Source organism: Rousettus aegyptiacus, unplaced genomic scaffold (genome assembly GCF_014176215.1).
Source record: "Rousettus aegyptiacus isolate mRouAeg1 unplaced genomic scaffold, mRouAeg1.p scaffold_m13_p_18, whole genome shotgun sequence".
NCBI classification, from domain to species: Eukaryota; Metazoa; Chordata; class Mammalia; order Chiroptera; family Pteropodidae; genus Rousettus; species Rousettus aegyptiacus.
Window position 1 is genome coordinate 5,995,994 of NW_023416293.1, and position 25,888 is coordinate 6,021,881.

At 34.9% G+C, this 25,888-nt stretch overlaps 2 long non-coding RNA genes across 2 annotated transcripts in view; one reads left to right on the forward strand and one right to left on the reverse strand.

Moving 5' to 3' along the window:
- The window catches only part of LOC107498983, a 221,426-nt gene that overhangs the window by 152,655 nt on the left and 42,883 nt on the right, over positions 1-25,888 (forward strand). The gene's annotated exons all lie outside the window — the stretch shown is intronic.
- On the reverse strand, positions 1,701-7,993 carry LOC107498982. The gene is made up of 3 exons (XR_001594178.2): positions 7,686-7,993; positions 6,442-6,794; positions 1,701-3,690 (listed from the first exon to the last, which is right to left on the reverse strand). It is a non-coding gene; the product is annotated as an uncharacterized LOC107498982 (long non-coding RNA).

Below are 25,888 nucleotides of genomic sequence, written 5' to 3' on the forward strand. Positions count from 1 at the left end.
CCTAAAGAAACTTTAAAAAACTGAATTCTACAATATGTAAAAATAAGATATTATGATCGAGTTTGATTTCTTCCAGGGAATTAAGGTCAGTTTAACTTGTAAAAATCAATCAATGTTCTTCATTCCATTAACAGAATAAATAGTGATATGAAATATTTATTCACTATATGCAGAAAGCATCGTTTGTTAAAGTCAATCCCATTTGTATGAGAACTCTCAATAAACTAGTATTAAAGGAGAATTTCATAATCTGATAAATTTTATCTGTATAAATCTCCCTAATACTTAATAGTGAGTTTCAGGATTAAATGTATTATAAACATATCTATTTTGAGCAAGTAATCTGATTTTGACATTTCTATGTGTAAATTGCAAATATATAACTCACAACTAAGTAGTATTCTAGTCCTTTTTTTTTTTTTTTTTTTTTTGCTACATTTACTTGAGTACAAACTCTGGCATAGTGCAGAGATGCAAGTATTATGGATTAGTCAACATGTTGCCCTTAAAACTCAAATAAGATTAGTCTTACCAAGTTTCTAAGTTGTTAAAAGACTGTATAGTAAAATATGGGTCTACATTCCTCGATATTATAAAGCGATATAAAAATCATAATGCAATATTTTAATTTAGTAAAGCCTTCATAAATTAAGTTCTGAGAGATGTAAAGACTTCTACACCTGCATATGCTTTTCTCTGTGATCTAACTTTATTCATTTATTTAATGCATGTGTTTGATTATGGTCAATGCCTTTGCCCTAGGATACTGATTTAAAGGAAACATACAATCTTTCCTCTTATGGAGCTTTTATTCCACTAAAGGGCAGAGACATTCATCAAATAATTACACAAATAATTATAACTATAGTAGTCAATGTGTAAAATTATAATAAAACCCCTTTGATTTTCAGACATACTAAAAATTAAGAAATCTTTGAAGGTATTGTGGATACATAAGTATCCAAGATCCTTTAGCTTGTGCATTCATATAGATATAATATTTTAATCAATGATGAGACACTACAATATCTCTGAGGTTCGTAATTATCAAAACATCTCTACTTTTCAATGTGTTTTAGTGACAAAATAATAAAATAGCAATGTCCAATAGATAACATGTATTAATTAAATAGTGATAGTTTAGTGAACTAGCCACTGCTATATTTTACAAACATTGTATTTATTATGATTTTTTATATAATTAAATTTTTGCATAATGAAAATGTACCCTAAAAGTAAGAATTTTAGACAATATTGCTGATTCTGCATATATGTATAATAAGAATTTCACAATGATATGTAAAATATATAATCCCGATAAGCCTCATTAACTATTTACCATCTCCTTTTCTTCTTGATTCACTATTAGAACCAGAAACTTGATTGAAATATTAAAGTAATAAACAATTAGGGTAGGGTATTTTATGTAATCCATTTTATGAGACTCTTTGTCTGAAGACATTGGGAAAGCAACAAAAAGGTTTGTCAGAAACATCAGAATACATATTGAACCCAAACTCTAAAAACAATCAGAGATTGCAATCTTAATTCCTCCAAAGTAAGAAGCAGATGATCTTTATTTTTTTGCAACTATAGCAATAGTTTGGCCTGGTCTAGATTTCCTTTCTTTCCCCGCTTAAGTTCATGAAATCTTTTGGAATCCTGAATGTCAAGATAGCAGGCCTAACTTGACATGTGTCAGGTCTTCAGCTCGGTAGTGGTTATGTTCCTTTTAGCAGTTTGTGCTACATGTAGGTAGGAAACTGCTTATGATATAGCCAGTTTTTAATAAGTATTATTTAAATGAAATGCTAGTGTCTGACTTTACTTGAATATAAACATCTAAACTTTTAGACTCACTAGGTATGTGCACATTCGTCATAATATTAGAGAACATTTTCACTGGAATCAGCACCACGGAAGTCAATCTTGGAAAAGAAAATATATTTCAAGTTCTTCTCCTAGGGAAAAGTTATCTGTCCTTTGAGACATAACATGAAAATTAATTCCTTATAACAGGATATCATAATCTCTCCTATTTAATTTATTAACTAGGACCCTCTGTTCAAATAGCTATATCAAGGTTGAATAAAGCATGGGTGACTAACTGAAACATTTTTCCTGGGGTGATATGAAAATTAAGCAGGTTTGAGAGGTTCCTATAAATTCTAACTAAATATAAAATAACAAACATAATTACAAAGCTTAAAATTTATTTTTGATATCCTGAACTATTTAAATCCAATAATCTTTCCCCTTTACTTAAAATTATTAGTAGCTAGAAATAAAAGAAAAAGGGATAGTTACTACATATTCGTAACCATAATCAAAATGTGTATTGTAATGTTTCCCAGACTGATATTTTACTTATTTTGACTTTGACACAGACTGAGAGAAAATAAGATTTTATTTTTAAAGACTTTTCAAATCAAATTGGAAAACACTGAAATCTTCTATTTCTCTTGGAAATGCTAAATAGTTTTTTAATATATTAAAGACTGGAAAGCTGTACAATAAAGAAAAGTGTTCAATTTTCCTTGCATAAGATTTCCCGGATGCACCGAGGAGAGCAGGCAAGTAGCACTTCTCGGTCGGCCTTGATGTTGCTGCCTCCTCAGTTCTTCCTCCCGCCAGACAAGAGGATCCCAGAGGGGCGAGCAGGCCCCTGGTCACAATGGGTCCCTTTCAGCTGGGCCGTGCCCCGGCAATAGTGGTTTATGAGAGGCGATGCCAATAGCGCAGTCAGGGTTGAAAGCCAGTGCTCAGTGCTCCGGTTACGACCCAGCTGAAGAAGAGGAACCTGCTATAAGCCTGGTCCCCTGCTCTGCTTCCAATATTCCTATTCTCATCACAAGCTTGAGGGCCTCCTAGTGGGTATGTGGCAAGGCTGGCGAATCTTATAAACCTCATGCATCACTCTGTTGTTAAACTACTATTTTTTTTTTTTCACGTGGGTCTCCAGGTCAAAAATATAATGTCAAAAGTTTAGCCCCACAAGCTTCTGTTTCTGGCTGGATAGAGCCAGTAGGAAGAGCACTCTGAGGTCATCTTGAATTATGTCACCCTCTTTTCTAGGGTGTGGCACAGTTCATCTCAGTAAACACACACCTGAGTATTACGATATTTTTTGTTTGTTGTTGTTGTTGTTGTTGTTGTTGTTGTGGCTTTGATAATCCCTACTGTAAATCATTCACCTTCTTCCCCATGTTGAGTATAGAAATTTTGTTTTTCATCTTACAGTAACACTATATCCATGTTCAAATTTTTGTTTTTGGACAAATGGCATTTCCCAAGAAACCACGCTAGAGGCACAGAGTTTATTCTGAATATGTGGGGACGGGCAGGCATACCAGAAGCATCACCCAGGGCTCTGTGGAGGCTGGAACTAAATTCAGTGTGATTCAGGAGCCATCAGGCAAAGCTCTGTAATTACTCACTTCAGTTCTATAACAACCGACTTCAAATCTTCTCTACAGGGCTCATTCTACCTGAGCCTTTGGCTTCTCTTTATTCCATGGACTGAATAATCAATTCCACAGTCTCAGTTTTCTAAGGCAGATTCTGTTCTGTCAGCATATTTCCAATGCTACCTATTTTTTGTCTTCATCCAGACTCTTGATTTGTATGCCAATGAATTAGCTCAATCTTTGTCTTAGCTTTATAACTGTCTCTTGCCGCAGGTAATTAAAACTATAAGAAATGGAAAGAAGGGATGAATATAGTGTACACTATGTTACATTCAGTAAAGAAAGAGCAAAGACACAATTCACACCTTCTCTGCACTGATTTTGTAAGATTGGAACTGAAGTAGCTTCCTGGATGAGGTCAGCCACACTGTCTGGATTTCATGCCCAAATGAAGCACTCAGAGGACCCCAGTCAGCACGAAGGGGCAAATGTGCCAGATGTGACGTTATTGGGGGAATTGCGGGGAGCAGCCCCGGCGCCGGAACCCGCTTGTCAAGCAGGGCTAACATCCATGGAGAACAGCCTCCTAGAAGTTCTAGAGCAAAAGCTGTCTCTGTAAGCTTTAGCTCTTCTCAGGAGAAAGTGCGTGATCAGACTACTCATGCATCATGTATCTACAGGAATTCATTACGGTAGGTCGAGATATTAAAAATATAAAAGAGGGTTCTGAAAGGTTTTAACAACCCACTAGAATTTTATCCCACATTTTGAGTCGTGTGCACCTTTATTGGCCTCGCTCAGTTTATTTTTCCTTTATCATCATTATCTTACCCTTAGTGGAAAATTAGAAACTCTAATGGGAATGATTAAAATACAGAGTAATACTATTACATTTATATTTCATTATATTTAAATAAAAAATGCAGAAGTATGTTGCTTTAACTTTAGTTTTCATACTAGTTTAGAAAATATATTCTTTTACATTTATATTCTAATTTAAATTGTATTTTTCATTAGTCATAGCTGTTTTTTTTTTTTTTTTTTGCATTCTCCACAAGATATGCTACATGGAAGGCTTAACTTATCAAATACTTTTAAATTTCATGTTCTATTTTCCCATTGAGAATAAATAAATCCATAAGCAAATATTTAATTAGTTTCTCTTATGTGTCAGGTTCCATGACCGCTTCTGAGTAAGAATCAGCCTATGTTGATACTAATAGCTTGATAAAATTCTCATAATTAGGGCATCTACTTCCTTTAAAATGAAAATCAGGTACACTGTTTATTCCCTTGGTTTCTCCTTAAATTACATTTAATTGAACTCAATTAATTCAATATTTATTGTCAGGATCAGTGCTAGCAAATACATAGTGGTGAATAAAATAAACTTCTTGCTCACTCTCTTGGAGCATATAAAATAATAATCATAGTAATTGTGCCATGAAAAAAGGTATAACAGAGCGTTTATGTTATCCAGTCTCCGTAGAAATGAAAAAGCCTTTATGGTAAATGTTATAAATTTAAAATCACCTGTTTGTTCAATGATGGGAAAACCTTTAAGAATGCAAAAAATGTTTGAATTATGTATAAAAATAAATGAATTTTGAAATATCTTTATATTTCCCCTGTACCTCGTCCCTCCCACCTTTTATGCATGCTTTGTGAGTTTCCCTTCCCTGCCCCCCTCTGAATCATCTTTTCTTGACTGCCCAGATAAGGAAGTGAGGAGAGTAGGCACAGTATATCTGTTTCCGTATATACATTCATTTGATACTTTCCATTTTGTCGTCTGTGTTCATATCTGCATCTACAGATTGATCTATACTTAAAGAAAATGGCATAGGGGTGGTTTAGAGCAGGTTTACGGAGTTGGACAAATGATGCTTAAATAACACCTCCACCACTGATTGATTACCTGTTTGCCTCCGGGCAGGTAACATACTTCCTCTGCACCTCAGTTTTCTCATCTTTGGAACAAAGAATATAAAGAGCACCTATCCTGCAGAGTCATCATGAAGATTAAGTATGAATATATACGCATGTATATATGCATATAAATAAATGTGTATGCATACATGTTTGTGTTAAATCCTTAGAAAGGTTCCTAGAAAAAGTAATCACGTAGGTAAACATTACCTACCCCTATTATTGTCTCTTTCTAGATATCCAGATACATCCAACTGTATTATTTAAATTATTCATTCCCTTTTTGTGGAATGCCAGCAAGAAGGGCACACAATACGTGACCATGACAGATTGTCACTTCTCTGAATGCGGTTTGCATCAGACCACTGGCAGTCATTTGAGGAGGTCGCATTGAAACTTATACACAGGGGCCCACTAGCAATGTGCTTTATATACCAAAAGTATATTGAGGCAAATACGAATGCAAAATATGCTTACACAAATACGACATGTTTCCTTCTGAAATCACTCTGGCTTTGAACTCACTTTCTTAAAACATATAGCCATTTCTGAGAGGCTTTTTCTATGCTTTTGGACTGGAATACTCCCCCATTTAACGTAAATGATCAGTAACCTTCTTCGACAGTGTCCGCTCCTGGTCTTAATTTTGTCTCCATTCATCCAGTGCTCGACTGAGCTAAACTGCCTGCCTGCTTTCCCGTCACTGCATTAACGTGTGCCCTGGCTCAACGTGGCCACCCCAGCCCCTCCAAGGTCATTCGTCCTAAGTTCAGCACCTTCTGATTTCAGTCTTTGGCTGACACGTGGGTGAATGTCTGCTGGTCCCTCTCTTCCTCCCACCCTGCTCTCTGTCGGCTCAGGCACCACCTGTCCTGGGGACGGTCCACTGTGACCTCACGTCTTCACTCTTGAGCCTGCTCATGCTCTTTATCTACCTGGCCCCTCTCTGCTGCATTACAAAGACTTTGTCGCTTCCGTGTACTGGGACAGACCACATGCAACAAGCTGCATTGAAACCTAGAGAAGGTTTGATGGCGCGGCAGAAAATAAACCTAGCGAGTGTAAGCGTGCACAAGGTGCACCCTACAGGGTTACGACAACTCACCCCAATTTAAAGGTGGGCAAGCGTCAGTGGGCTGGTGGTCCTGGGCTCCTCTGTCCTGGAATAGTCCTCACATTATGTGGCTGCCGAGATCGCAGATTTGGGGGCGATTCGTGATGCAAAGGGAAACACCGTAGAGTTTCCTTTACTCCAGTGTCATCCACCCTTGATCTTCTCCTTTTCGTCGTCTGCTTATTGGCTCAGCAGTAAAAACAAAGTCTAAGTGAACTCAGTTGAGTCTGAATAATTCTCACAAATCTTCAAATCTGGACGTGCTTTTGAGGCCTGGTTTAGTTCGTACATATCGAACCGTGAGGTTGTTACGTGGTCCAATCTCACTCCTAAGGAATTTATGACTGAAAAGAGATGATACTATTTATAGTCATTTGTAAAAGAAATATCACATTTAATTTCTTTGGTATATATAAAGTTTTGATGACTTATTTAAATATTTTTTTTTTGCAGTAGCCTGGGGGGGAGATTCATTTTTAAAAAGGAAATCGATCTGTCTGAAATGATCTGTCTAATAAAAAACAGTCACCACCACCTTATGTGAAATATACACCAATCTAATATTGTTCTTTGGGACATCTCTTCTTAACTCTTTATTTATCTTACTCAATCATTGATATAAGTTTTACAAGCACTGCTGTGTAAATATAAAAAAAGAATTGGGAATCATAATTGGAGCAAGATACTTTTTTCCTCTGGAAGCTGTTCTAAGTAATTAATAAACTTTCTTGATGGACCACTCAAAACTTTCACTTTGGCAAATATGTAAAGTCAATATTCAGTAGATGATTTTTGCATCCAAAAGTTTAATACATATCAAATATAATTTTATAACTGTAATATATATAATAAAGCACAAAGAGTTAAGAATCAGATACACTTTCTACAGAATATTTCTTTGAAATCATTGTGATATGACAGAGTATCTTTGCCATGATTTAGCTTCTCTTAATTTGGAGATATAAAAATCTCAAAGCTAAAATCAATCTGTCTTTCAATCTCTACATCATTTAGTTAATGCAAGCTAAATGCTCACTAAATTTTATGCAAATACATTGAATTATGTTTAAAAAAATTAGGCTATTAAATATAATTATTATGTCTGTTTTTAAGAATACGTTTCACATATTAAATTGGAAAATGTAATGGAAACACTGAAAATTAGAATGAAAATAACTTAATATTGAATGGATAATAATGTGTGTTTTAAATATGAACAATGAAATTTTTCTTACCAGAAGAATTAACTCATGTTCACTTCAAGTTATCGTTCCTGTTGGCGAAGGCTTGTTCCATATCACTCTTCTCTCCCTTTTATCTGCCGTGCCGCACCGAAGCTGACATTTTGAAACTGGCATACACACAGGCCACTTTTTAAACTGCTATTTTTAATCTTCACATGATCAGGCAAAAGATTTCTCCGACGCTTTGCTTCCCCTGCTCTGTAGCACATTACTCATCTTGGGGAGACATACCTCAGAGTGTCAGTTAGAAACTGAGGAGAAACAAGTGTTCGGAGGAGTCCAAACCACTTTTTCCCTCTCTGCGCGAGCTCATCTCTTCCAGCACAGGTTCTCACCTTTGAGCTCTCTCTCTTTCTTGGCACGCTGCTTCAATGCCATTTGTTTCTTTCTTCTGTGGACTTAATTTTAATAGTGTAAAGTATGATTGTGTCAAGCAAATGTCTGAGTTCATCATGTGTTAGTATTTAAATTGCTTTATTAATTTGGGGGAGGATCATTATTGTTGATTCTTACATTTTCATTTGTAATGTCAGGCTTTCACTAGAATTTATTTTCTGTTTTAAGTAACAAAATTGTTTTTCAGGAAATAAATATAAGGACATTTTCATGGAAACAAGCAACTCCGCTTCCACTTGTTTCTATGTGTTCTAAGGAATCAATTATAGTTTATTTCCTAGTATGTTTCTTAGAGAAATGCAGAGTTATAAATACATTTCTGAATATTTAACATAAGTTGGCTTCAAGTTACATGGACACATATTAAGTAAATTGCATTAGGACATTAGGTAAGTTTGGTTTTATCTTTTATTTGTTATTGTAAGTATGTACAAAAACTCTTTACCTAGCATTATCTATGTTGTTTATAGAAAGAATAATAAAGCTTGAGAAAGCATCTAGTTCACAAATGACCAGATGGCTTTAGCCAAGACAATTCCCTTCTTATTCTTATATAACATGTAACCATCTCTCTCTGTCTCTGTCTCTCTCTGTCTCTCTCTGTCTCTGTCTCTCTCTCTCTGTCTCTCTCTCTCTCTCTCTCTCTCTCTCTCACACACACACACACACACACACACACACACAAATTCATCATGTCGTCTTCTGAACTCTCTGTTAGTTCTGTTATTTGGGTCATGTCAAGCACATGATCATTTTCTATGTACTATGATATTTATAGAGTATAATTATGATGACCACCAGAATCCTGAATGCTAATGTAATTTGAGGTCCAAAGGACTCAGATTTTTAAAAGAACCAATATTCCAAAAGCGGAAAGTTGTTATTACCTTTGCCTAAAATATAAAAATTCAGATTTTATCTATATTTCCAAAATAGTGTACAACTATTAAACATTGAATAGTTTCATGCGATAAGTTTTACTTTTCTTGGAAATGTGTTCTGAAGCTGCATCTGCTATCCATGCCTGAAAAGCTTCTTTCTCAGTGCTCTTTTAAAATGGAAAATATGTATCATTCTAAACTGAACTTAGGCAAGTATAGAGCAATTTTTAGGTTGAATGCACAGCAATACATTTTTCAAAAATATGCAAAATCACCAACACTATGCCATATTGAATAACCTCCCTAGCTTCAGGCATGGGCGATTTGGGTGCTCGATGTTTTTGTGTTTACTTAAGGATGATCTACCTTTGACTGATAGGCCTGGACTAAGAATCCTAGTTATTTGGGCATGCCTTGATGTAAGGAAGGAGAGATACCAATACATTAAAATCAATCACCAGAGTTTCATGATATCAATACGCAAGTGGCCTGAGCATTAACCAAGATGTAATGATATCTTTTCTATAAAGAATACTACACCCAAGGAGAAGCCTGTTGATGTCTGTTACATAACTTATCACAGTTACACTATTTTCGGACATTTGGTTATTATTTTCATATACCTAATACCTACATAAGAATGTATGAGTTATATTGTAGAAAATAATATAAAGAAGAAATAAACTAAACCCAGATCCTGAAAACAAAGCCATGGTTCTGTCAGATGGCATAAATCTCCTCATAAGTGTAGCCATTCCGTTACAAATGTAGGTGCTGGAGCCAGAGGCAAGGCTGCGGTAGCAGTTCACAGAGTCACTGGCACTAGTGAACCTGAGTTCACATCTCGGGGCAGAGAGCCGCCTGTTAGGTGTGTGGGCTTGAAAACTACATTCAGATTTTAGTAATGATTATAGACCCTCAGGTGTCACATTACCTGGGACTCAGTAGGTCCTCAATAAACTCAGCTTGCTTTCCTGCCACTCTTTGTATTAAATCATTACGTATCATTTTTCTTAAAATAGCCTCACATTAAGTATTTTCCTGTGTACTTGAACTTGTCTGCCTCCGATATAAAACATGCTCACTGGTTCTGCCTATTTATAGCTAACAATTTGAAGTGCTTCCAGGTTTTAACTTTTACAGTAAGTTCGTCCCGTGTGTAATTAGCTGTTCTCTCAAAGTCTAAGGTCCTCATAGATCCTTCAACATAATGCAGAGCATGCCTTGTCTCACACTATCCGTTACACTCTGAGTTCCATTTAAAGCCATGTTTTTGAATTCTTTGCTCTTATTCCCACCAAATAAAATGTTGGTCAGCACAAAATACGTCATCACTTCTTACATAAAGATTGAGGGATTTCTATTTTATTATGGTGGATGTACCTCTATGAGGTAACAAGGAATGGCAATGATCGTATACTCTCCTTGGCTTTAATATTTGATAACTCAAAAGATGATGTGAATATTTAACAAAATATCATAGTACTGAACGAATAGCGACTGTGTCTCTTTTTATTTAACATAAAAATAGACTTTTACTGCGTTTCTGTTGATGGTGATGTAGAAGGAAGGAGCTAAACATAACATTTTCTAACCGTGGTAAATGGAACTTTATTCTCACTCAGTGCTTCAAGATTAGAATGACATTTTGTGACATTCAAAGGTCAGATACATTTGGTCACTGGTGTTATTTTAAACTATCTATAAGGGTGCCTTCTTTAAAACGTGTTCCCTTTGCCCTAATCAAAATATCCAACATTTTTCTAAAAGCGACTCTGTTTAACAGCTGCAGGCACAGTGCCATGCACCCCGTGAGCACGCGTGGCGATGTTCGGCAGAACCCATTAAGCTCACACAGCTTTCAGGGCTTTCGTCAGGAAAAAAGAGTATTATTAATCCATTATATCCTCTGATTCCTGCATGATTCAAAAGAGTGCAATTAATTCTCTTCACAAACAACACATTATATTCCAAAGCCTTCCACATTCTCAAGTCCAATTCCGAACCTACTTCTTTCATCCAACAACCTTCACCTATTTCCCATTTCAATAATGAGACATTTCGCCTCTGCATGCCTAGCTCAGTTTTACCTAAATATCGGTGTTTTCCACATTTACTGTGCAAAGAAGTGAAGTGGTACCCGTTCGTGTTACTCAGCTCTTCTTTGGACTATGATTTCTATATGTTTGTGTGTTTATATGTGTGTTTTTATGTAAAAAGGACGTTTTAATAATCCAGTGGCTAATTATTTTAAAGTGAGAAAATTGGTAGAACGATTCTTTTATTACTAACGGTGAAGACTCACTAATATTTAAAATTATGTGCACTATATTACAAATTATGTGACAACTAGAAGACACTTAAAAATAATTAAATTCGAAAACGTCTAAATACCGAAAACACATCAAGCACTGAGTTAAAGAGTAGAGCGTCAGGTTTTGCGGATGCAAGAAATTCATTACGTAATTTTGGTTGTAAAGATTTGTTTTTTAATGCAGTCTTTCCACTTAAGATTTATAGATGAGCAAAATGAGATTTCTATTAATTAAACATGTTAACTTTACTCTGTGGCACGAGTACTCATTTGACATTTTGGATATCTGCATTAGTAGGGAGGCACTACACCATAAAATATCATAACAAGGAATTAATTATTAAAATATACATGTATTATAGGGCAGTATATTCATTATAGTGAATGAATTCACAATAGAGCATTGCCCAAAATTCTTGTTCTTGCATTCCCTAATTTTGCAATATAATCATAATCACATATGCTATAAAAATTTAGTTCCTTTGAATATGGTTATAGAAATGGGAAATGGCTAAGTGACAACCAGACAAGAACTGAAGACGGAAATAGCATCTCCCAGAACAGAGTGCCCAAGTTCGGTGCGTGGCTGCTCGTGGATTCTAAAGACATTTTGTTTTGTTTTGTTTTGCTTTATTTATTATAGAAGGACAATTTTATCTGTTATTATTTGGCTGCAAGTAAATCATCTGGAAAGTTTCCTATGGGAACAAAAGCATCCATGATAAATTACCTTAGACAAAAATAAGTGATAACGTATTAATATGTCCCATTTTTTAAATGACTTTAAGAACAACAAACATACACAGAGTAAAAGAGAATACATCAATGGAAGGCAAAAACATGCAATTATGATTGACTTTAAGCTGGTAACATAATACATATTTTATGTTTCAAAATGTTGCATCTTTTTCAGATATATTTTTAGGGAAAATTGGGTTGTTGAGGGCACTAAGAAATAATGTGCTAACCCAGAAAACAGCATTTCTATAATGCACTGTATTTGGAGAATATTGCAAAATATTTACAATCTAAAATATTTCCCTTGAGATCCTATAGGTTTAAAATGGAAGCAAAGTATTCTCTGACATTTAAATCCTTTTATTTCTCTACCTCTATTACATACACTTTTCCCCATAATTTTATCTATAAAGTTTCATATTCAAATATATAAAACTGAATTAAATCTAAAAATATGACAATCCAATAAAACATGGCTAAGACTCTTCAAAAGTAAATGTTATTTACTATATTTAGTGCTATAGTACACAAATTTTAGATTATGTGCCTGATGTAGTAAAAGCATCTTGCTGACATAGATAGACTAAATTAATACAGTAATACGAAAATTGTTATTACCTCATCAGTACATTTCTCACTGACTCAGAAATATCTTACTTTTACCCTGCTCCATTTCTTTATCACCTATTTATTCTTTTATTTAAATGGTAATTATATATATATATATATATAGTAAATACATCTTAAAACTATAACAGAGATTCTGGAAATTAAATTACAATTTTAAAACAATACCTACACATAAATAAAGATATACATGCTAATGAGTCAGTCACTGTAGCCTTACTCAGGGCACGTGATTTTTATTATTCCTTTTGTTTGTTTTTAATTCGAGATATATTTACAAAAGAAAGAAGATGACTTTCTATGTCTAGCCAAATATCTGAGATTGGAAGTAATATTTGTTTTCTCCCATTAAAGAAAATAAAGGACTTAACCCAAGCACTTGACAATGGCAAGGTAACAAGAGAAATTTTGGCAAATTAAATGTATATATAATATGCAGTCTAGTCAGGATTGTGTATAAAAGACTATTATAATCCATGTATTAAGGACAAAGGAAAAATCTTTATCATAGGAATAAAAATAAAAATAAAGACATATGAGAGCTTTAATAGTTAGAAATCAGAAAACACTTTGATCTCTATGGTCATATAAAGTCCTACAGCCGGCTAGCCAAATAAGTGAAGTTTTACATGGCCTGACTTCGTGTGTAAAGCTGTTCCCACCTTGCAGGACTGCTCCGGTCACTCTCACAGTTTTTTTCCCATACATCACACGCATGTAAATGCAGGTGTGGCCACCGCCAAACCGCAGACGGCTCAGCTGCCTGGAAATGCCACCCTAGTCTCAAGTTACATGTATTTCATCAACTCCTGCCACCCCTTAACCACTGAAAGAGTCAAAAAAAGCCCCCAAGTCCGTTAGGAGAAAACTGGGCAAATGACAAATTACCTTTGGAGAGAACCCAGCTGTGTACAAACAGGAACAGTCTAAATCCTTTCCTGTGTCTCAGGCGGGTTCTTCGCTAAAGGGCAGACAAGTCAACTGGAAACAGGGATAAGAGACATAATTCATACACAGGTGCATGCACACTGGCACACAAACACACGAGTACACACAGACACTGAGGTGATTTCAATCCAAGTTCGTATCGATATACCTTTTGTGGTATCAGTACTCAGGCCCCTGAGTTCTCCTCTGCTACACCAGGAAGTGCTTTTGAAAACAAAGAAACAAAATACTTATGTCTCTCTTCCTGAACAGAGTTGCCTCATTTTGTAAAACTTTCAGATTATTTCAGTCCATTTTCCTATTATCTGTGCCCTTAAGGTCATGGACATGCGTCGTATTTCTCTGTCAGATACGCTAAGTGATTGTGTTCTACTGCACATCCCTCCCAGCTCCAACGTCCTCGGCCTCCAGCGCCTGTTCTAGTACATGTGGTACAGCTGAGCTTTAATCTGTCCTGCAGTTTTACAACTCTTAAGACAGGCCCCTGGGCTTGGTCCGAAGTCTGTGTCAATGTGAAAATTGAACCAGATAAACTTAAACAGGCAAGGGAGACGTTATTTAAGGCTATTGGAACAGGAGACAGCCACCCAAACATAGTCCGAACTCAGCTCACGCTGAAACAAAAAACAGAAGGTGGTCAGGAATTTTAAGAGCTGGGCGAGGAAGAGATGCTACTCCTTTGGTGTTTGCAATTTGGCTTTATCCCCCTTCCCGAGTAAACTTCCTCTTAACTTCAAGGGTGGGGGTAATAACTTCAGGGGTGGGGGTGACTCTACAGCCGACCTTCCCACAGAAACTGTGCCCCAGGGGCTCCATCTCTCCCTAGGATCACATTTAGAATGAAGGCTCTCAAGTCCTTGAGAAAGACATTCCTGAGTTTTAAAACGGGCTAGAGGCTTTTAAAAAGATTTACATCTCAAAGGCAGAGAGAAAGTGTTTACAATGACAAGTTTTCTGGAGTAAAAGCCCTAAGAAAAGGGAGTCAGGGATCTGAAGTCAAGAGGAAGACCTTCTGAAGAGGCTCCAAGCCCAGGAGAAGAGTAAAGCCTCTTGGTCCTCACTTGTTCCAACGATTTTTTATGTTGAGTCAATCAATGCCTGCAAATCGATCCCCTGTGTTTGCCTGTTATTTTACGATTGATTTTTTTAATAAAATTAACTATTTAATGCATCAGGAATTAACGTAGATTTAATATGTGAAAGTGTCATTTTCTCATTCAAATACTACTTGTATAGCATTTTATATAACTGAGACAGCAATTTACTTCTTTTCTTAATATGCATGCCCATTTCTCCACCAGTAACAAAAACTTTATATTGTAGCTTAATATTTTAAGACAAATTACTTTGTAATACATTCTTCCTATATTCCAACTATTTCTAGACTGTTTTATTTCATGAAAATTGGAATAACCTTGAAAACATTCTATCCCCTTCTCACATAAACCTTACTTGGGTTATTTGAATATTGATAGTGTAAATGTATGGAGGGAGAATTTAAGCCTTCCATTCATGAATACGCTTGAGATATGTATTATTTTCTTAAAATAGTTAAGATGTATAGGTCCTCTTTATATTCTTTGTAAAGTGTCACAGAGTTCTTTGTATAGATTTTCACAAATCATGATCTAGTTATATATTTAAATATAATTTTTTTGTCTTTAATATTTTTGAGTGCATTTATACTATACAACTTATACTATTTGGTCATTTGATCATTTTGTATAGAGTCATGTCTTCATAATATAATAAACAGTTCATCTAAGGTTATTTTATCTTGTATCTTTGAAAACTAAAAAAGCAATATGGGAAGCTCCAAACAAAACTTCCATAAATTATAAAAGTGACCTAGAATAAACACTAAAACATCATTCAAAACGCCAGCCCAACAGCTGCTGCGCTAATGAGGAAAGGAGCATTTGATGCGCAGGACAGCTGTATTCCTTCTTCTGCTCATAACTCATGAGAGAATTCACGAGTTTACACCAAAAGCTGTTTCTATAAACTACGATGGATGCAGTTAAAGCACTACAGTTGTCTATAAATAAAAGGAAGTGTTGTACTGGGTTTTATTCCCACGTTGTAAGATGGTGTGACACTTGCTTATTGATGGACTTCATACAATGCAGCTTAGTCCATTTGGAGCCATGTCATTATGTAATAACTCTTCTCACATCAGAAGTAATTATTCAGATGTTGCATGCATTAGGTTAATTGGGTTTCCATTTGCTAACGCATCATCATTACGCTCCTTTCAGCAGAACTGGAAACATAGTTCATCTATTTTGCAATTTTGAAAAATGACAAAAGTAATCACACTTTTATTTCAAGGCATTAAAGGAGACATTACTGGAGTTCGCTGAACAAGATTTCGTGAAATAATGACCAGGGTTTCAGCAATCCCAAACGTGCGTCTGAACAAGGCGTCCACTATGCCGTGCCCCAACGCTGTTGCCTCCAGCACAGCACTTCAAAGTCACCACGGGCTCTTTAGCTCAGCTACGGTCCTTCTGTCCTATTGAGTGCACTTTACAAATAACAGTTGTTTGTGGTGAACGGAAGATCTCCCAGAAACATTCTCCAATTTACGATTAAATTCATATGTGATAGGACTGTACTTGATGTAATAATCTGTCTTTGTTGCGTGGGCTGCTATAATAAATGTTGTCTACCTGGTGGCTGAAGCCGCGGATGTTTTGTTTCTCACAGTTCTGGAGGCTGGGAGTCTGAGACCAGGGCCCCGGCACCCTTGCGTTCTGGTGAGGACTCTCTCCCGGGCGCGCAGATGGCTGCCTTCTTGCTGCGTCCTCTTGTGGTAGAAAGGAAAGCTCTGGTGTTACTTTCTCCTCTTAGAAGGGGACTGAATCCATCACGGGGCTCTACCCTCATGACCTCCTCTAGACCTAATTACTTCCTAAGAGCCCCACCTTCTAATATTGTCAATTTCAGGGTTAGGGCTTCAACATATGAATTGGGGTGGACACAAATATTCAGTTTATAACATAATCTGTGTATTTTCTCTACATCTCTACCATATTCTGCTCTCTCACAGGTACCACAAGGTAAATGTCTCACGCGCCCTAACCTCTATGTAGATCAAAATAAGGAAAAGGTAATACAACGTAATAAAGTCTCTATGTAATAAAAGTTCAATGAAATGAAGATTCAGTGCTCAAAGTGAGATATAGAAAAGATTCCATCAGAACTTGAAGAATTTAAGTATTTGCTTTCATTCTGCTGTTTATGTTTATTTTTGTTTTATTACTTTTTTGTTTTACTTTCAAAATTAACTATGACGAATTAAGTGAGGCTGAAAAAGAACTGTTAGGAACTCACAAACTGAAGTCATAATGCCAGACATCTCGGAAAGCGAGCTTTTTTGGAAATAGGGTCATTAGTTAGGGCGAGGTCACAGTGGGGTAGATTGGCCCCTCATCCTGCATGACCGATGTCCTCACACACAAAAAAGGAGAAATCTGGGCAGAGAAACACACACAGGGAGAAGGTGGAAGCAGAGATCAGGTGATGTGACAAACTCCAAGGAATTTCAGAAATTGCCAGGGCGCGCCAGAGGCCGGGAGGGAGGCAGGGGACAGCTCCCTCCTCCAGCTGCCAGTGGGACCCAACCCTGTCAGCACCTGGATCTCAGCGTCTAGCCTCCAGAACTGTGGAAAAACACATTTTTGCTGTTTAAACCACCCAGTTTTTCATTGTAGATAGCCAATTAATGCAAACACTATCCCACAAAATACTTGATCAAAGAGAATATTTTCGTCATGCTATGAGAACATTTTAACAAGGGACTGACCGTGAGTGGATTACGTCTTCACTTCTATGGTCTAAAATGTTTATCAAAGAATTTGGAAAACAGTTTTAATCCCAAGGTTGATCAACAAGAATGGAAAATATTGATGGTGATGATTACTTAATCGTGTTCTTTTTGGCTCTTTGTAGCTCTCTGCCCAGAGCTTAGAATGTTAGTCACCTTAGAAAAGCTATCATACCTAGTGCAATCTCTACCAAAACATCTTTAGTATGTTGTAAGGATAGGGGACTTCGGGAGTATTTGTATTCACATGTGTTACACTTTTATTTTGTGCATGAAAACATTAATCTATTATACAACAGTGATACAAGTAGAGAAGTCACAATACTAGGGTTTTTGCAAAGACTTAAGACTATTCTGGTGCAAAAACTTTTCCTAAGATTTTTAGATGAATAAAACAGACCTTAGAAGCTTTGAGATTACATAAAATTAAGACTCGCCTTTTTACTGTTGAAATTCTGTAGTTTGAAATATGATTTATATTGTTGAGTTTAAGTGAAACTGAAAGTAACTTACCTACATAAATATTTGTAGGATTATTTTCACTTAGCATTACATGAGCACATAGTCTGGGGAAGTTTTTAGAATCCTGACATTAGACTTCATGAGCTTTTTACCTGACATCTTGTTTTAAGGTTTTATGACATTTTTGAGCTGCTTTCATGATTACCTTCTGAGCTGTTTAAAAGCAAGTGTTAAATTACAAAAAAAAAAAAATCTTCTTGTCTAGGGCAATTTACAAAAGAGGAACATTTATAAAAATAAATTTGGAAATACAGAATCACCCTAAATCACAGTTAGTATTTTTGTTGTTGTTGTTGCTTTGGCATTATGTAAACTTTTTCCTGCTCACTTCAAAGTTTTAATGTAGCTTCCAAAAGAGATTGATTTAGCCACTCTCTGTGATCTATGTAGTAACTTGGAACTCACCATTATAGTAGTTTGATCAACAAACAAGTCAAATAGTTAATTATATAAAAAAAAAACTATAAAATATAATTATCTAGAATGCTATAAAGTCAAACATGTTTACTATTTTCCTCCTGAACATAAAGTCAAATTATATTCCTTGGCTGTAAATATGTTGTTCATTTTTATTAGTAACTAACATTGTGAAGTATGCATACTAAGAATTCTTTCATTTTTTTTCGTATAATACAAAAAAATATCTATACTTTTCTGCTTTGTACTGGGTCCTTTGATTTCTGTAAGAGAACCAGTTATATAGCTATGATAATGCTACAGACACATGCCATAGATCTTTGCAACAATGAATTTGCCCCAAATCATTATTGTTTTAACTCTAAGTTAAAATCCAATTTCCATTTTAATACAGATTTCTGCAACTGCCATATACATATATATTTCGATAGTAAAATCTATGCAAGCCTTACTCTGTTGGTAAAGTGAGTATTTTTATTTGTGTCTATTATTTTATAGATTGTCCTTTGTATATAAGGATGATACTGTTACCTGGCTTCCATCTGGGCAATCACATTTAGTTGTTTTGTTAGTAACAGTGGACGTTTTGCCCTGAGCAATCTTAATTCATACATCCAATTCCTTTTGTAACAAACAGCAGGCTTTTGTGAGATACGAATGTTTGTGAGTCTTTGACAAGAGGAAACAATTCCGCTATTTGTGATTTAGCCAGCTCTTCGTGTCAGAACTGAAAATAATTTAAGACGATAATGAAATACTTTATATAACTGCATTATTGAGAACTTTATCTGATAATGGATATAAAGATGTTTTAAACTAATTAATAATATTGAAGCTATACTTAAAATAAGTGAATAAACATAAAATAGTAACTTCTGGTTGTTGAAAAATAATTATTTTCTACCTGGAGGAGATTTTTATTTTATTATTTCATTTTATTTTAACGTTTACTTTACCGAGTGCACATGAGACTCATAGATGTTAGCTTCTGTACTTCCCGCTATTCGATAGGGGTTAACAACGTACATAAAAACAACAACAACAACAACAACAGCAACAACAACGAGACTTATTTGCCGTACTTCATTTATCCTTACGTAACGTGAAATTATCGAGCCCTCACTAATTATAGCAGAGGAAAACACGAGTTAGACCCAGAATCGAGGACGCTGCAGGAAAGAGAGGATCAATAGGAGGATGGCAGACCTACCCAGGAGTCTAAATGGCGGCCTAACTTCATCCATCCATAGATGACCAAATTAAGTCACACAAATAATTAAGTTATTGCAGACGCTATCATGAGAAGTAATAATATTGTCTACTACAACTACCTTTGGCACAAACAAACACAAAGAAGTCAAGCTGCAATGCTCCCATATAGCATTCTATTCCCAAGGGACAATTTCTCCATATTCCGGAGGTTTCTCCAGGGTGTGGCTACATACACAGAATTTCTTGAAATAATCCGAGAGAGAGCACAGTCAAATATGAGGAATGGCCAAGGTGACTTAAAAACAAAACATCGTTTTAAATAAATGTTTAGTTTTTCTTTAAATAGTAAGTACATCAAGTAATAACAATTGCGTATGTTTCCAGTTAAAATCTCTAACAAGTTTTACTTCATAGGCAAATCAGATCAACTGGTAGAATTGTTTGGAATCAAGAGTGAGAAAATTAAATGTATTCAATTATTTATTTAAATTTTATTAGAGACTCTACTATATTTTCAGCACGCTTCTAGAAAGAGGGGATATTTGAGTGAATAAATGAACAAAGCTCTTGCCTCGTGGAGCAAACCTTCTATTATAAAACAATATTAAAGTAAAACGACACCAGGTAGTTACCAAGGGATACAAAGTAAAGAGGGAGAGAGAAGATATTTAAACATTTTTCTTACATGTTTTGAGAACTAATTTTCCCATGTTATAATTAGCCCATATACTTTAGAGAATTTGGGAAGACATTATCATTTGGGGAAAGATTATCATTTGACATCAAATGTTAAAAAGGTATTCTTCAGCGAAAATAAATATTTTATACAATTCTGAATAGATTAACATTTTATTAATTTTATTTATTATCATTAGTTCTTTCTGATAAGGCAGTCCTTAAATCATGACCTAACCTTTATCGGAACATCGAGGAACTTTTGGATCAGCTCACTGTGTCCCAGACTTCTCAGAAAAGCATTATATTGTTCCCGCCCTCTCGCTCACTGGGATTGGAGAACCGCTAATTTGCAGAAATCAATAGTGCTTGAATATATACTGCTACCTTATGGACACAAATGACTGAGATCGCTAAAGAACCTGGTAAGCGACTCGTGTTCCATTTATCCTCCCCATCGATCACATGTGAGGTCTATTTATTTCTGTGCTCTTGAGAAATAGATTTTTGGAACTATATAAAATGCACCTGTCTTCTTCTTAGGCATTAGCAGTTTTTACTTGAGTCATGCCAGGGTCAGAGACTTCCAGCGTGTGAATTTTTATTTGCAGAAGTCTCAGCTTTCTGTCTAATATATTTTATGAAAGAACAATCAAGGTTGTTGCTATATTTCTTTGAGAGTAGTTCATAACATGATATTCTAAAGCACAACTCTAATGGAAGGGAGTCCAACATTTTATTTGCCACATGTGAACATGAAAGTCAGAAAATATTAGCACAGAAGAAACAAACTTTTTTGTTAATTCATATCACATTCCTATGGCAAATAATGTTAACTTTTGAAATGTCAAGAAATATCTGACTTGCATGGATGAGGATAATATTCTCTGTAGTTGTATTTAGAATATCAAATATTGATTTATATCTTTTCCCATTATTCAATTTGGTTCATTTATACAGACTTTATATGTATTTGAACATATGAATGTCATAGTTTATTTCCCATTTAATAATTTTACTAATATTAAATTGCCTTTATTTTTTTATAGATGTTTTTATAATATTAGAATATTCACTAAAACTCTTTAGTACATTGTCTAAAATGGGGCTACTCAGATATTTTTTTCCTTTTATGTACCTTAGGAAGACTCTTTTTTATAACATGTATCTTATGTCTAAAGACTGTATTCTATAGTCCTTGTGCGGCATGTACAGTTTTACAAGCTACGTCATGCTAGTATACATTTTGGCATCCAAGTGTTGGGTGCACAGGTCTGTCTCCCCAAGAACTCTTCAGGGAAATGCTTAACATAGTGCCTGAAAATTTAAAGAAAACTATATTGATTGCTTCCGTACTGTCATTATCAGATGAGAACCATTACTCCTAAGAAATTGAAAGTAAAATGATGAATTCTTTTCAACATTTTGTGTGGTATCTATCAATAGTCTGTAGTAATATTTTTTGTTTAATGCTGGAAAAAAAAAATCCCCTCATCTATATAGGCTGACCTCCAACAAAATACAGAAATATTGTAGTAAATCAGTAATATGACCTGTAGTGCAATCTTAACAATTTTAATTTAAATACTATACTCAGGTAATACAGAAATTTTGTCACTCTTTTGCAACTTATCTTGAAAAGACGATATAAAGATGTTTGCACTTAAGATCTGAAGTTGTAAATGACAAATACCTACAAAAATTTCCTGGACATTATTATAACAAAAAAAAAAAAAATGAAAGTAAGTTGTAAAATGAGGTGTCCTGTTGTATTCTGAAACTGGATGTGTAAGTTTTAGAAAACACTTTGTGGTGTTTATAAAATTAGGTGTATAAAATACATTAGGATTCTAATGTATTTGCTCTGTTTTTAATTGCTTATGTGTGCCTTTGTGGTTTTTCATTATAGCACTATTGCCATTCAAGCAGCTAATTAACCTCTATTATTAGGTGCTTTCTCCACAAAAATACCCTCTACTTTATATTTAATTACCTTTTCCAAATCCCAGAGCCACAAGGCTTATAAGATGATAAGGGCAAACGAGTATCTATGAAGTGGAAAGCATATAATTTACAGGGAGCAAATGCATATTTATCATTAAGGCATTATCTTAATTATTAAAAATAATTAAAAATAAAAGCAGCTAAATTAAAAGATTACCTTAACATTGGATAGCTTTCTTACAAAAAATGTCAAGAGAAAACAAATGCTTAGTATACATCTAAAACCATTTATATATTGTAAATTCATCATTAAGAATACATTCAGGATAAAATATCTGATTTTAACCAAAATGATAATGCTTATTGATCCCACTTTTATCAAATAACAATTATTAATGATACTGTAATAATAGTCCAGTCATTGAAAATACATAGAAACCCAGTATATGTATGTATTTGTAGGCAAAATTTGTTTTGATATAATTGTTGTTCGGTAGGGGATAATTGAGTAGCCTACTACAGCTCTCTGTTAAAGAGAATGTTTGATACATAAAACTATTCATATAATTGTACAACAGGCCTTGCTGTTTTTCCTGAGAGATCGATATGTAGCTTCTCAATATGAAAGTTGTATGACTTAAGTATAGTACTAATACCATTTGTAATGATGCATTTGAAATTTATTATGTTAATAAGATACTTTTAGAAGAAAGTTACATGATTCAGATTTTTTTTCCTTCAAAGAATAATCTTGACTAGAGTGTGAAGAATTGTTCGTTGGGTAACAGGTGAAATAACGAGAGGAAGAAGGCATTTTGTGCTAGTCAGTTGTGAGAGGATAACGTAGTAGTTAGTGTATTAGCAGTAGAGATGTAGATACAACTAACAAAGGCCAGATGAACAAAAATATTCAGAAGGAAAATTGATGTGGTGCTGTATCCAGCAGAGGAGGGGAAGGAGGGGCAGAGCAGTGCGTGCTGTCCAGGCGGCTCGCTCTGCCGGGTGGAAGGCAGGGGTCCGTCCGTCCGGCCTCTGAAAAAGACTATGGTGTATGGAAAGGACGTGAGTGCGGCCGGCGGGGTGAATGGAGGCGTCTTTATGACCATGCATCCCAGCTACGGTCACGTTACCATCCCATGGGAAGCTTTAAACAAATGCGTCTAAAAGTTCTGATCTAACATTTTTTCCGGGGCAGATCCCACATGTCAATGATGTTAAAACGCTCACGTGATGTTATTGTTAATCAGCTTGGAGACTTGCAGCCTAAGGACACACGGCAGATAACTAGATGTTGTATGAGTGCAAACTTTCATGCACGTTGTGTAGATATAAAAATCTGCTTAAAAAGCTATTAGAATAGTAAAATGTGGAAGATATGATACATATGAAAGATTTGGGTAATGAAAAACCCCTTTTCTACTAGAAACCATAAATAGTTACCTGGAATTTTAATAAATGCATTTATTTTTTCTCCTTAGAGTATCTCTGTATTGGTTTTTCAAAATATTTTCTTCCATCGGTAATGTTGTAACTGAACTGTGTGTCATTTTATAGAAGTGTCTGAGCATAGAGATGTTTTTCTCTACTGGCATTAGTGTTTTCTGTTTTAACTCTAAATCTTTTCTTATATTTTTCTCAATCTGTCTTTCCTCCATTAACTATTTTGTATTATTTGAAATTATAGCCTTATCTTTTTCTATATTGGTATTACTAAAATCATAAGTAAGCTTTTGTTTTCACAACCGAATTTTATATCACATATTATTTTTGGAAATGTTTAATTTTACTCAGACTGACTTTTGTCAAATATTCTATATTGAAAGAATGCCATAGTGCTTGCTACTAATCATAAATACTTTCTATATTTAATGAACTAGGTCTTAGAGTTTTCATGCCTTGGATAAAGTAATGCGTCTTGCCAGTGAAGTTAAATTACTGGACTTCATTTTATTCATAAATTTGCCAGTTATTTGGAAATCATAACAATTATATTAAAAAATAATAATCAGTAATTTATGGCTGTCAAAGAATAAATATCTATGATACTGTACCTTTTGACTATATATAATATCTATATATCACATCTAATTCTTTAAAACATTGTATGTAATATATATAAAATCTTTTAGAACATTATAAATGTGTATTTATGATACACATGCATATCTATCAATAATTAGAAGAAAACAGATTGATTAGAATGCCATTTATAGGACATAATGTACCCAGATCTGTTGTATAAACTAACTAGAATATGACTACAAAGGCAGAGATGAGAGGCCATGTCATTGTCATTTTTGCAAACCTACTGAGTGTGCAGTGCACAGAGGAGGTGCACAGTAAGTACTCTCTCCATTATACTAGGGTTCGGGACTAATTTACCAGTAGAATTTTATACCAATATGATATTACACCATCAACACCAGTTCAGATATAATTATTCTTATTTTCCCCATTTAAAAGTGATTCAAATTTTGGCCTAAAAATGAATATATTTGAACAGATAAATTTTTTCCTGCAGTATGCACATATAATGATTTGACTGCCTTTAGGAATCACAAAATAATACAATATTGATGTTATAAACACTTCACCTGCCAACACCTGTGGATCAAACTATAAATCAACTGACATAATTTCTGAAAGGACTATATGATTTTTTCCATGCTTCTCATTAATATACTGTGATGCAAAGTCATTAGCAATGCAAATTCTTCATCATAAAATGAAAGATTAAACCAAATGAAAATTTAGTGTTAACTTTTAAAGCCCATGTTTTAAAAATAAACATCCCACTGCCATTTATGAGGCGTCAAACAAAATAGTCTCAGAAGCATCATCATAAACGTGACTTCATGGGAGTGAAAGTCATAAATTTTTCCCAAAATGTTTATGAGGCTGAAGAAATAGGAGCTAGGATTTTACAGGGATGGAAATTGTTCTGTGACAAGAATTTCTGATCGTTCCTTAGTCTATAATGGAGTATATTGGAAAAAGAAACAAGAAGTCTCCTGTTCAATTTTTACCTCGCACAGAAACAAGACTTCTATCAACATGAAAATGTGGTTATTATGCTGCATTCAAATAGTTTAACTGAGCATAGCTCCCCGCCGGGAAGGCTATGGAGCTTTCTCGACATTAAACGTAGCACTTTCTTTTCCAACCTTCTCATTCCTCTACTCCAGACGTTTGATATTGCTTAGTACCAATATCATAATGTCCTTCTCCATTCATTCAGTGTTTTCTAACAATGACCAGTGGAGCTTCACGAATGTCCAGTACGGACTTTACATTGGCCTTAGGAATTTTTAAATGTACTTGCTCCCTATTTATATGTCTTTTCAGTAAAATGTAACGTCGATAGACACTTAATCTTATTGAAATGAAAACATGTATTTTACCAAAAATAGAATTGCTATGCCTGCAACTTTTATAGGATTAGGACCTAATAAAGATAAAATGGGTTTTATCAGTTCTTACTACATGAGCTAGTTTGGGCTTCCTCTCGGTATGGCATCCTTGGATTGCTTGCTTGTTACCTGAAGGCTTCAAGAGCAAATATTCCAGAGAGCGAGGCTGACCTCTGTTACCTTTCACGACTTAGCCGCAAAAGCCAGATCACCTAATTTTCCAGGTGCTCTATTTGTCAACCCATCAAAAACTCATTCACATTCATGTAAAGATAGATATA